Source organism: Teleopsis dalmanni, chromosome X, assembly GCF_002237135.1.
Source record: "Teleopsis dalmanni isolate 2A chromosome X, ASM223713v2, whole genome shotgun sequence".
Classification (NCBI taxonomy): domain Eukaryota; kingdom Metazoa; phylum Arthropoda; class Insecta; order Diptera; family Diopsidae; genus Teleopsis; species Teleopsis dalmanni.
Genome location: NC_051848.1, coordinates 4,227,723 through 4,241,476, shown reverse-complemented (window position 1 = coordinate 4,241,476; position 13,754 = coordinate 4,227,723).

Below are 13,754 nucleotides of genomic sequence, written 5' to 3'. Positions count from 1 at the left end.
AAAAACTTTTTTTTAGAAATATACTCATGTTTTTTTTTGTATTTACATATATATTTAATTTATAGTCATCAACCACAAATTTGTTTAAAATTTGTTTGCTTGGCATATGCTTACTGATTTAGGCAGTGATGCCAAGTTAATCTTAAGCAGTTAGAAGTTGTCCTGTTAAAGCATTCATTTCAAAAGAATACACCTAATAAGAATGATTTATCATACAAATAGCATTCATATAAATGAGCTCATTATCAATAAATTAGCACGTTTAAGGTGAAAAGTATCGAATGCCACCCTGATTTCGAACGAAATTACCAACATTTGAAATATGTGTCATATGTTTTATATGTAAAATGTAAACAAACAACAGTTGAGCTATAAACAAAGGTACTGAGGAAGTAAGTATTTAATAAAATCTTTGTTTTTATTAATTGAATATGTAATTGATATATGTATAAAATGTAAATGTATAAATGATTTAATATATTTAGTTTTTTTGTGTGATATATTATTATTAACCCATTTCGGATCACAGTGTAGTGCACCACATGGCTAGCTTTGAATATTTTTTTAATATTCAAAGAATATTTTATATTTTTTAGTTAAAGATATAGTTAGAGTAATCTTTCAAATAAATATTAAACTCCTTTCATTTACTTAAACTTGTTTTATTTTACTATTTACTATAGAAATTTCACCGTAAAATTTTGGTACTTAATTGAAATTGCCTGGTACTTAATGGGTTAAATAGTGTTTATTAAAGTTTATAGAAGTCCTAGCAGCTGCATAAATGAGCTCATTAATATTCAATAACACTCAATAATAATCACTCAATAATAGGTCTGTTCCACGAGCTACTCGTAGTAACTTTGAGTAACATTGTGTATACACAAGTGCGTTCCATCAGCAAATTATGCGAGCATCTGAGAAAATGTAACATCCCTGTCGAATTACTTGTACATTTTATTCCACGTAAAATTTCTTTTGCTGTGTGAATCAGCTGTTTTAGTTTGAATTTAAATTTTTTGTATTGTTTATCTGGTGTTCTCACCAGATTTTACACAAATCTGTTTCATAAAATTCTGTGTAAAGAGTGTAATTTGGCACTTTATTTGTGTTACGCTTTCAGTTTGTATTTTACTTGTGTTTTACTTGCGTTTTACTACGAGTAGCTCGTGGAACGGACCTAATATAAATGAGCAAGTGCCTAAATGAGACAGTGTGTATGTACTATTAAGCTACTTGAATAAAACACTTTAAGATCAAAATTAATATAAAAATAAATAAAAATTCTTGTTTTATATGAATGAAATATTTTTAAGTGAGTTTTGAATATTTTTAAAACTATTTCGATAGTATCAAAAGCTTTTTATTTAATTGCTTGTGAAATATATGTGAAAAGAAAAGAATTTGTATTTGGCTTTTAAAATTAATTACTGCAAATATTTAATGAAAATGTAAAAAAAAATAAAATAAAATAAAAAATATTTTTAAAATATACAATATAGTTATATATTAATTTTTTTCAAAAATATTGTATATAGTATAAAAAGTGCTTAAATAATTTATAAGCTATTCATGTTAAGTCTACGTTGTTGACGTTGTTGACGTTGTTGTGCAGCAAGGACTTTGTTTCAGGTTCAATTTATTTGTGGTTGACATAATAATAAGTAAACTTAAGTCATGCACAATGTTTCCATTTCAATAATTTTAAAAATACTTTGAACTAATTTTTCATATAGAAAATTTTCTTATTTCCATTGTTCACTTTTCCAACTACATTCAAAATGAAAATAAAAAATAAAAACAAAAAAAAAATAAATAAAAAAAGTTGAAAAGGACATTTGAAAGCTTCATTGGCAATTTATTGCATTCACATTTGTGAAAGTTCTGCATACAAATTTGATAATGAAATGTCAAAATGTCGACTTGTTCAAATATTTAAATGTCGGTTTATTGTTATTAAAATTTTTATTTTTTCAGATATCACTCGTATCTGTTTATAGGTCGACAATGACAGACACACAATAAATAAGTGAAAGGAAAGAAAATATGTTTTCCGTATAGAAAATTTAAAGATTAAATAATTTTTGATTTACCACAAAGTCTCCGCCTGCTCATGAATTATTTATGACTTTGTTCTGAATTTATAGAAACTTCAAAAAGCCTCATTCTGACATCGTTATTTTGTGATAAAAATATAAATAAAAATTAAGGACGAAAGCATTGGAAACATATTAGCAGTTTCTCAGAATTTATGAATATCAAGTGAAGCTAAGGAAGTCCTTTGAAATTTCCACACAATGTCTTATTATGTTTTAAAATTGCATAATTATTGGTAAACTAATAATATTGAAAGTAATGGAACGTTAATGATGTTTAAGTAAAATAATTTTATTATGTATAAAAATATTTCTTACTATATTTTTTACTAAAATTACTTTAAGAGTCTATACATTCTTTTAATCTAAAGCCATTATTTGCATTGTACATAAAAAGCAAACAATTTTATTTATAAATAAATTAAATTATTCAAATAAACAACATTAATTAATTTTACTGACAAAAACAAAATAAATCTAAGCATTTTAGTATTATTTCCCGTAAGTATTTCAATTTAAGTATTTGTATAAAACTAATAGACGCCTGAAACTCACTGGCATGCCTTATCTTACCTTAACGTACTATTTTTCAAGCAATGGGTGCTATAACTGATGTGAGCCCCATTCTTCAATGGAGCCTATTTTCTAGCAGTTATAACGAAAGTGGCTTCCTGCAACTACTTACTTATTTTCAATGGTATCGTATTTCGACAAGTGGATCTTGGAAGATGGAGAGAAGTTTGTTCTATCACTGATCTGATACATATAACAAAAGTCGACTTGTCAAATTTCTCCAGTTTTATCGAAGATGTAATATGGGTTAGTGTACACAATATGCGCAAATAAGAACAAGTAATGCAATTCGCCTCTCGCAAGTAACTTTGAGAGTATCATAATGGGGAATCGCTTGGACTGGAAAATATTCTATCAAAACGCGCCCACACAATACAACCTAACAAATTGATTTCACTATTTCAGCATCGAAAGTGTTTCAGAATGTAATTAGTTATTACTGAATGCAATATCCTATATACCTTCTGCTCAAAAAGTACGGATGATGTTGTTTATTAACTACTCCTTAAGTAATAGACCTTTCTTGACATATGGTACAAATTTGAGCGCCATCTGTCAATTAGTTTGTTTATAGCAGCTGTTAATGTGAGAGAACCTCAAGTGTATTTACCGATTTGTACTATGGAAAATTCTTGTTGTACGCGATTTTTTGAACAAACACGGCACCACTGTCATCGCTCAGGCACCATATTCGCCAGATCTGGATTCGTGCGACTTTTTCCTGTTCCCGAAATTCAAATTGCCCCCTTCGTGGTAAGCGTTTTCAGTCGATTGAATCGGTAAAAGAGAATTTGCCATACCTGTACGGGCCTACGCAAAATGTGTGGAAGATTGGGTTAAGCGTTGGCATATGTATATCGTTTCAGATGGAGCATATTTTGAAGGAGATAAAATAAATTTAGAATAAAATTTATATTTGTGTGTTTTATTTACAAAATCCGGGTACTTTTTGAGCTGGAGGTATATATATACATATTTAATAACAGCATATGAAGCTTAGAATTTAGCGAATTCTCATTAAAAGATCCTCATTATGAAAATATGATTGTTATTAAACATTTTTTGGTAAAGTATAGACATTAAAGAGTAGGTAAGTTATCTCTTTCTCTTGTTCTAGCAACTCTTACAGATCTCATAAATAAAGTCACGACGTCTATAAATATTCATACATACCTTCAATTTTTTAGCTTAAATAAATATGTTATCGAAAAGGGATATTTGTGTATGAAACATGCTCCTGCGAAATAAATTTCATATTTTAAATGTATTTCAACTGAAAATTTCGGAATTTTTGCATGCAAGGATAATAATGAACGTGCTCAGGTTTAAGCGCTTCATAATCACTTAATAAGCAAACAGTTGAGACGTGCTAAAATAGCTACTGCAAATCCTTTTTGCTGATTTTTTTAAAACTTTGCACTTACATTAAACCTCATTTTGTTCCTGATTTTATTTGAAAGGAGGTGCATATAAGATTTATATTTTATAAGCAATGCTGGAAACTAAAATTAAATAACTTTTAAAAAAAGTATTTCTATAGAATATGTATATTAGTTCTAGAGTTCTCTACTGGTAACATAAAATATCTATAACTAATAATAATAAAATTAGTAATGTAATAAATAATATCAGTGACAAGTTAACTAGTTGTTTTCTATAATATATTATTCACATGCTGTGCATACAGATGTTAAAGAGTTCTATCGCAGTAACATAAAATGTCTAGAATTGAATAGAATAATCTATTTTCAAAGACATCTTTTTTCGCAGCAGTTTCTAGTCGAACCCTCTACAGCTAGAACTTTCTTGTGCCTTAGCTAAAATATTTTTTGTTTATATTGTCCCATATAAGAATAGTTAGGATAAGAATTCGTAGTTTATATATAATGACTGAATATTGTTTTTTTTTTAGTAAACCAAATTTTTAGCATTTCACTTTATTGTATTAGCATAACGTAGTAAGACATTCTCTTCTCTTCTAAAAGAACTCTAATCCAAAAAAGTAAAAGCCAAACTTTTTCTATTTTCAGTCAATCGAGCATTTCAACTAAAAGCCAATAATAGTTCCAATTCAATTTTGATACGAATTCGAATGTATTTGCAATCAATTATGCGTGTGTTGATAAAAGGATGTGTCAAAGTTTAAATTTGCATAAAAATGCCTTTCATTCGAAATATCTTCCAAACAATAAATACTTAACCCTTTTAAATTTTTCATTATTAAGACTTCAATAATATAAGAATATACACAGTAAAAAAAAAGAAAATTCATGTCTATTGAGCATAATTTTCTTAAAAAGCTGTTGATATTGAAGTTAAAGTTTAGTGTAACTAAAACTTAAATGAACCTCCACGAAACTCAGTTGGAAGCTTAAAGTGAAATGACATTTAGATAACTGTATTGCAGCGCATCTATCGCAACTATCGCAAAAAACCACACATCCTAGTGCCTACCATTTTGTTTCCCATCAACTCCCTGCTTAGCACAGCAGAGTTGGGAGCTGATGAATGTCCGTATTTCGTCATGTTGACAGGCACTCTTTCGAGCACTGCTCCTCACCAGTCGACATATTGGATTTGTATTGACAGTTCTAAAATGTCCTGTCAAGTGAATGGGAAAGCGCACAAAATGCAAGTGCAGAGTTAATATGGACCTGCTAAGTTAGACTATCTCAATACAACCATTTGAAGGAAAGGATAATGACAGATATATCAAACAACAAAAAAAAAAAAAAATAAAAATCAATTTGTTTTTGAAATTATTAATGCCACAGACTTTTAAACACACAATTTGCAGTTAATTTAAAAATATTTTTTTTTTTTTGACTTTGTTTTTCTTTAGCTTATAAATTGTTGCTGTCGTTATCACTGAAAATTTGTCACTTTGCGAAAATAATATAAATCAACTCATGTACTCAAATTGTAACAAGAATCATCGAAGTCCTTCGGTGATACCCTCGAGTGATAATTTGTATTGCTATTTTGATTGATGATATTTTCCTTGCCTTTAATGTTCAATATCTGCATACATAATGGCATATTATACGATAAAAAAACATTTTACACGTACTTCTTCAAATAAGTATAAGTTGATTTTTTTAATACATTTTTTTTTTTTATAGCAAAATAATATATTTTGTGTTGTATAGCAAATTATGACCTTAGATAATGGCAGATATTGGTCCCTTATGCAACAAGGCTTTATCATAAATAAATTTTGAAACACCCTAAATGACTTTAAGAAATTTTTATTAACAAGCAAATCTACTTCGAACCAGAAAACTAAATTGTATAGCTAATTTATTAAAAAACTGCAAAAAAAAAAATTGCCAAGCTTAGTGAAATCAAATACAACAGAGTTATTTTGCACCATTTTCTTCTTCCACCTTACACCTACAGCAACGTTATTATATATACTGTGTGAAGTTAGGACAACGCACCGTCCAACAAGTGGCCCCACTGAAGTGAAGGATTAGCCGAAATAGACCAAGAAATGACTTAAGTGCTTTTTCGTTCTTCAATTCTCAGATGTCGTTATTGTGTTAAAGCTAGAATGGCTTCTATTCGCATTAACACATCGCTTGTCAATGCAAGCAGCTCATTTAGCTTGAAGTTGCCTGCCAAGTTATAACCAACCCAAAGGTGTCTCAAGATAGTCTTCCACCTACTTGCCAGTGCTGGATATTGGCACAGCAGCAATGTTAGTAGTCATTGAATGATATCATTATTCGCTTGGTATCCCTACCATAAGCTATTATTCTATCAGTGCTAAAAGTGTGTTAGAGCAATCAATTGGTTTTTAGTTTTTGTGATAGTAAAACTTATATATGCTGTATGTGAAGTTTTAAATGTGTGTCATTTATGTCATGTTGGGTACAACTTTTTAAAATATTATCTACACACATCCACTTTACTTAAGCCTAAAGTGATACCCATACCTATAAAGATTGAAGTTTGAGAACAGAATATAATACTTTTAGGTGATTTATGTATTCAACAATTTTTAATGTCCTTATGACACAAGTCAGCTGCTTCAACTATACTAAATCCTACTCAGTACTATGGTATCGGTGCTAATAGGCTACTGCTTGTAAGTAAGACTTGGTCAATAAAACTTGGTCTACTCCGTAATGACTTTTGCCGGGGCTGCAGTTCTTTAGAGTGCTTTTTTTGGTCAGTAAAAGATTTGTTCAAAATATTTGAATCTATTTTTTTTTTGTAAAACTGACAATGCATTAATCGCTCAAAATTAGTGATATAATCAAGTTTATAAAATTGTCATGTTAGGTCACACTCATGTCATATCTGTTTCTTTTGACTTTTCTTCTTAAGCTGTTATATCTGTAGTATTGTGATAGGTCATTTTTTATGTGGTCAAGTAGGCATGCCTCTCTAACAGATGAGTCCTCCAAATCATATGACCCAGTATCCATATTTACTATGACATCGAAAAGTCTGCACATTTTATTAAAATATAGGAGATTATAAGATATTATGAAAGTACTAGCTAGTGACCTAATGGTCGCCTTACTGTCATAAAAAATGCAAAGGCATTTAATTGTGAGTAGATGGAATTAAGTTCTGTCTTGAACTGTGATTTTAAAATCTGTCAACGTTTGTATTTCAGTTTTTCTTTGTAGATAGATAAATAAACGTTTAAATAGGGTAGCTATGACAATATTGTAATATTGAAATTTCCAGTTGGACTAATACTACGTATGGAATGCCATATAAATATTGCATCATTAACAACCGCGTGAAATGTGATTGCTCGAGAACATGAGTATAAATGGATGGTTCATATATTTAAGAACGAAATACTTCAATTGGAATTGATTGTGTTATTGACAATTATTTTTTTTTAAATTTATATTTATCTTAAAATAAATATCGTTTTTACTTACCGGTTTATTTGAGTAAATTTATTAAGAAAAACCTGAAAAAAGATTAAAAAATTATTTTATAAAACTATTTTAAAAAACTTGCTAAGAACTATTTGTAGTAGAATGTTATAACGATTTTGAATAGATGAAAATTTTACTTAATCTAATACTTTGTTTGTTTAATTTTATTGCTTAAGTAATTTTACTATTTACAAGCACAACCTGTGTTCATTTCTTTCACCTTTCCATCATTGTTAGATACACTGGGATGTAGAAATCATACGTTAACTTCTGTGTCCTTATAGCGTTTGTGCCATTTATATATATATAAACTTGTACTTATAATATAAAATCCTCGCCAAAGACTTTATTTATGACATAAGTTGTTTTGGTGTGTTTAATTATATTTCTAATACATTTACCCAAGTATAAATTGGTAAAAATTATACAGTACATTGTATGTAATCTGTTTATAAGTTAACCCAACCGTTACTGGCAATGCAACCAATATCAAAAAATTAATCTCGATTCCATATATAAAACCGAGTGCTTGACTGCATATACATTTGCATATATAAACTGAAATTCACACCTTTTTATTAGGTAGCATATACAGTACAACCAGTACATAAAAAAAGACAGCTCGATAAAAATGAAATAAATAATATTTCAAAATTTTTCTTATTCACTGATCACACATTGGTACATTCCATACTAAATATGGTAGATCTTTCATTATCACATCAAATTTCTATGGTTGTTGAATCTTTAAAAGCTTTCAATTTCAATGCTAACATTTATTATTCAAAATAATTAATCTTATTTATTTTGCATTTAAAATATATTGAGATCTGTATATATTATTTAATTGTGTTTTTTAACGGGAGTACATTTCATTAATGTACTCTATAAGGCATTATGAGCTGTTGTGCTATGACTGAAGAAAGCTTCGTTAGTTAGTCTAAACAAACTAGTGCTATATATAAATCTTACAATAACTTTTGGGTCACTACTTGAACTTTGTTAGTTTTAATAAGAGTCAGTTGAAGACACTTAACCTTTTTCCTAGCAATCTAGGAACATGAGTATATAGTACAGATGATTGTTTTATTCTACATTTCTCTTAGTGTGGTTTTATCTCATTTTTGAAAGATCTTAGTTAACAGTAAAATTTCAGCATTTTCATATATCCATTATATATTTTTCAAAATTAACACAGATAATTCACTTTTAATCCCTACTTTGAAAGATCGAAGTAAACAGAAAAAATTTCAGCTAATATTTTAATTTACATTAAGCAAAATCGATATGCATAGGAGGTTCCTACATATCTTGCTTGTAGTTAATAGATAAATATTCAACGGTTAGTTTATACTACATTTGATGAAACTCGGTACACTGATACCTAGTGTCCTTTAGTTACATTTTGGACATACCTAACGTTCTCATGACCCACACCAAATGATGCGTGAATTATTTTACTTTTCTACATATGTTAAAATATATTTTAAAATTAATTTTATTTATATAATAAAATTAACAAAAATCAGGTATTCGTGTTTATTTATCTAGAACGCAATTAATTAAATTTAAATTTTTATAAGGATACGATTGCCTAACAACCTATTAAAATTCTGGTTAAACATAAATTTATGCTCCTAAAGTTACGGAATCTGCATACTAAACAGTCGAGAAAATATCATACATACCCGTTTTTGTATTCAAACCTTGACCTTAATTGGTCTAGAGTCAAATAACCAAGTTCTTTTGAATAAATATAATTAGTGTCACGCTTTTACCACCTTCTACCGCAGATGTCATTTTCTTCTCAGTTTCAGTATCCAAAGCCGCAATGAATGCTTCGTTTCTAATTTAGTAGCTGAGTATCTTTTTCCATCGTTTCCTCAATACATATATACCTATATATAATATGGAATGGATGGAATGGAATCGAATGGAAATGAATGGAATTCAGTGCACTGAACAGAGCTTGTCATCATCAATCAAGAATCTGCCAAGTTTTTGAACGCAATAAAGTGGGTTAATAATTTAATTAGTATGACACTTACTTGAGGCGTAAAACAACAACAACAACAGCACGAACAATAACAACAATTACAACAACAGAAGCGTCAAAAAAACATCAACAAAATAAATTGGAATTAAAATTGTTAATTAAAATGAAAAGTCAATGGGTTGAGGTTGCAAGTAGAAAAATAGGAGCGTAAAATTCGCTTATATAGATACACTCACACACACACACACGAGCTAATACACAGATACTCACGAATACATGTTAAATATACATACATAGATACATTTAAAAACAAGCTATAATATCGCATATAAATAAATCTTAATTTCACTATGAGTTGCTTTTATTAGGGGCTTGTTTGCGAGTATGATTTGAGCAAAAAGCGGCAAATGTTTCCATAAAAAAGGATGAAATTAATAAAAAAAAATATCTATGAACAGGCAAATAATTTTTGCGGCAAAAAGTAGTCATGAAACTGCAGCTCAAACCGAAATTCTTGGAAACTAGGTTAAATAATGAACTTCTGGCATTGAGTACGCCGCCACAATGTGAATGTTAGATTCCATAGATGTATGGAATGTATGGATGGGTCTAATAGTCTAATAATATATGTGCATATAGGTAGGTTTGTGGATTTGTGGATTTGTGGACTTGTCTGTTTGTGTTCTGACTTTCGCATTATATGTATTTGCACATTGCTGCTTTGTGGATGAACATTATATAATTTAATATGCACACGCATAAGTTGCAGATACTCTCGTCCTACATACACGAATTGAAAATTCTGAAAATGTGTCAAATATGTAACTTACATCCACAGCAAACAGAATGTTGAATGTCAAAATAAGTCAAGAATAGAGTTCTGCTCATCCATATTATAACATATAATGGTAAGAACATTGAATTTTAATTATTAATGCAATCATTAAAAATGCAAATTATGAATACGAAATCGCATTTTTGATAAGAAGGAATGATAAAGTTATTCAGCGAAGGATTAAAATAAATATGCATAGAGTATGATTTGCTTCAAGCGAGTAAGAGTTGAATTAATTATTAAGCTGAGGAACCTTCAAAGAGTTGGAAGAAATTTCATTAAATCCTAAAAAACTAAACTTAAAGAAAATATAATCAGGAGAATAATCTGAAGTTTAATAAATGACATCTTCAAGTTCATGAATGTAACTGAAGATTCTTAAAAGAGGTAAGCAAATTTTATGCTACACAGCTTGTAGATTAAAATATAGACACATTAAGATCTTAAATGGTATCTAATGGAGATGAAGTGAAATGAAATGAAGAATTTAAATGAAGCAATTTTGAGTTCAATGATGTTTTATGATAAATTACTTAATTGAAGTTAAACATTAATTTAATTTAAAATTTTTAATTATTTACTCCTGCTTCTATAGATATTGATTTTGTTTTTTTACATATAATTTTGTGTCAAAATAAATAAAATAATTATTGTAAAGATAGATAGTGTTGGCTCCTCAAAACAATGTGCAGACCCGATAGCACCAATTTCCTACAAAGGTCACTACAAAAGTTATTTGGTAGGTCGATAATCATTGCCTCAGTTCAATTTTACACAATGGTAAATAGAAAAATTATTAGATAGGTAGAAACTACCTACCTAGTCAAAACCACTTATTGGCTTCATAGTTCCAATTTCATACAAAAGTAAATACAAAAACTTTTAGGTATGTAAAAACTTATGACTTGCCAAGACTACATGTAGGTCTGATAAATCCATAGTCACAGCAGATTACAGCTTTTAATGTAATAAGTGAAGGTACACATTTCTTTAGTTGTATATGTTATATAGAAACTTTAAGATATAGTTCACTTTACCATCATAGACAAAGTTGCGCACCTTAAAATCAGTTGTTCCAGAAATTTTTATCTAATTATTTTAAGTTTTATCGGAAATAAAATATCTTTAACAATGAAATAATTTTCTTTTAGTAGTACTCATATATGAGGGAAACCTATCAGATTATAAAATATATAAAAAGTGTACTTTAAATTGGTATCGATAATGCAATAGTTACAAACATTACTTTCAGTATATTTTCCAAAATGGCAACCCATAAAATCCACATATAGTAAAACACATTTACGACTATACATATATTAGGTTAGGTTGTTCTAGCTGCCTTGTGCCCAAAGCCGAGTTAAGCTTAAATAATGGGCCGTTACGATATCATGCATACGAGTTATTCATGCGCAGACCAAAGATCTCCTATTGAGACTCTTTTACTCTTCTATTTAGATAAAAATTAACAAACTTAACGGTTCTATAAACTCGGCTAAGACCCTAAATTTGCATGATAATAACTAAGTCTAGTCAGTAAGAAGTGGGGCCCCAAAGAATTTAGATATTTTTCTGACCAATGATGGACACTGAAACATTAGTTGGAGCACAGTTATTTTTCAGTTGCGGAGTCATAGCCATGACAAAAGTCATTTCAGGGTCGATCCAGTTTCATAACATGACTTTTTAATATGTAGCGACCCGGTCGCACTGATAGCGCAGTGCTGAACAGATTACGGCTTAGTTGAAGCAGCTGACTAGTACGTTTTTTGTGCAGTTTGGATCAGGTCAATCTTGAGATCTGACTGCTGGTTGAATTTAATTTTATTTAGTCATTGTCTTAATTTCTTTAGCCATTTTCGTTTGATTGCCAATTTGGTAGTTGTAACTGGGAGGCCAATTCTTTTTGTGATGGCTGCTTAGCATTCAGTATTTTAATTAATAAATTTATCATTGAGTTTGCTACTACATTTCATAATTCATTCAGTTATACTTAAATTGAGACCTTTTCCTCTCACAATCTATTTGAGACGTGGATTTCATGTTTATAAAAACTGTGTGCAACTATCCAGTCAATTAATAAAAAATTCAAATTGATTTTTAATGTCAGTTCTGATGAAGAAACAATTTTCATAATATAAGCTATTATTTTTAACAGAGAAGTTTTTATTGAACAGTAGTTAATTGCAACAACAAACATTTTTTATTTTTTTAATTAATTGAACTTTTGGCTGACCATCCAGTTGTTTCGAGTATTGTCAAATACCCATTATCAGTCGTCTTGAGATTATATCTTATACTTAATTATTCGTGAATTATTTTTGAAACTGCAAGTACCAAGGATTGAACTTGCGCCCTGCCAAATTTGAAGCCCAGAGTCATCGTTCATTAGCCAACTGACTCAAAGCCGTATTTGACTGTAAAAGTAAAAAGTTTTAGAACGAAATTATAAACTAGCTGCAGAATAAAAAATTAAAGTCAATTAGTTATGTTCTATTGTGTTTGTATATTTAAACACTTACTTCACACTATTTTATATAAGTTGTGAAATTTATATATATACTTATATACTTTCGATTGCAATATTTTTATACTTTATCTTGTTGAACTACTACCGAAGAAATTTAAAGGATTAAATTATATGAGTGCGAAGCTTACTAAGCAAAGCGTCAAATCATTACTTTAAGTGAAATTTATTTGAATTTTAAAGTGACACTTATGTGACTAATATGAAACACTTAACTTAAGTTTGCATTATCAAAGTGACACTAAGTGTATTAATCTTAGTGTTTTGCTATGTTAAGTTCTTTTTTTACTAGACTGTCATTTGTGTATTATAAAATGTTCAATATATCCAGTCAAGCTTACATTAACGCGTGCTGTCAAGAAAAACTTGTCTCTTTCAAATAACTAATTTAATAAACATGTCATTTCCAAAACAAAGAAAATTAATAACTACGCAAATTTTTGTGGCTAACCACTAAACAAATTCATCATTAACAACCGCATTAAATTATTTACTTATTAAAATAAGCACAGTTTTATTATACTATTTATTATTGTTAGGGGATGTGGCACTTCGAGCGTAGGGTTTATTGTGCCCTCTTCTGGGTTTAGAGTAGGTCCCTAAGCCCTGTTGCGTCAATAAAAAGTAGTATAGAACCTACTTTACAGAGTTTTATTGCCTCTAACGTAAGAATATACATTCCTAGGAGTCTATTTCGTATGTGCATTAGCGCAGAGCATTATAAAAGCACATGTGTGGCCAACTCCTCATTCTCTTCCCAAAATCTACAGTTTGCATCCGTAAGTATACCCAGTTTTGTAAGGTGGTGTTTTAGTTTACAGTG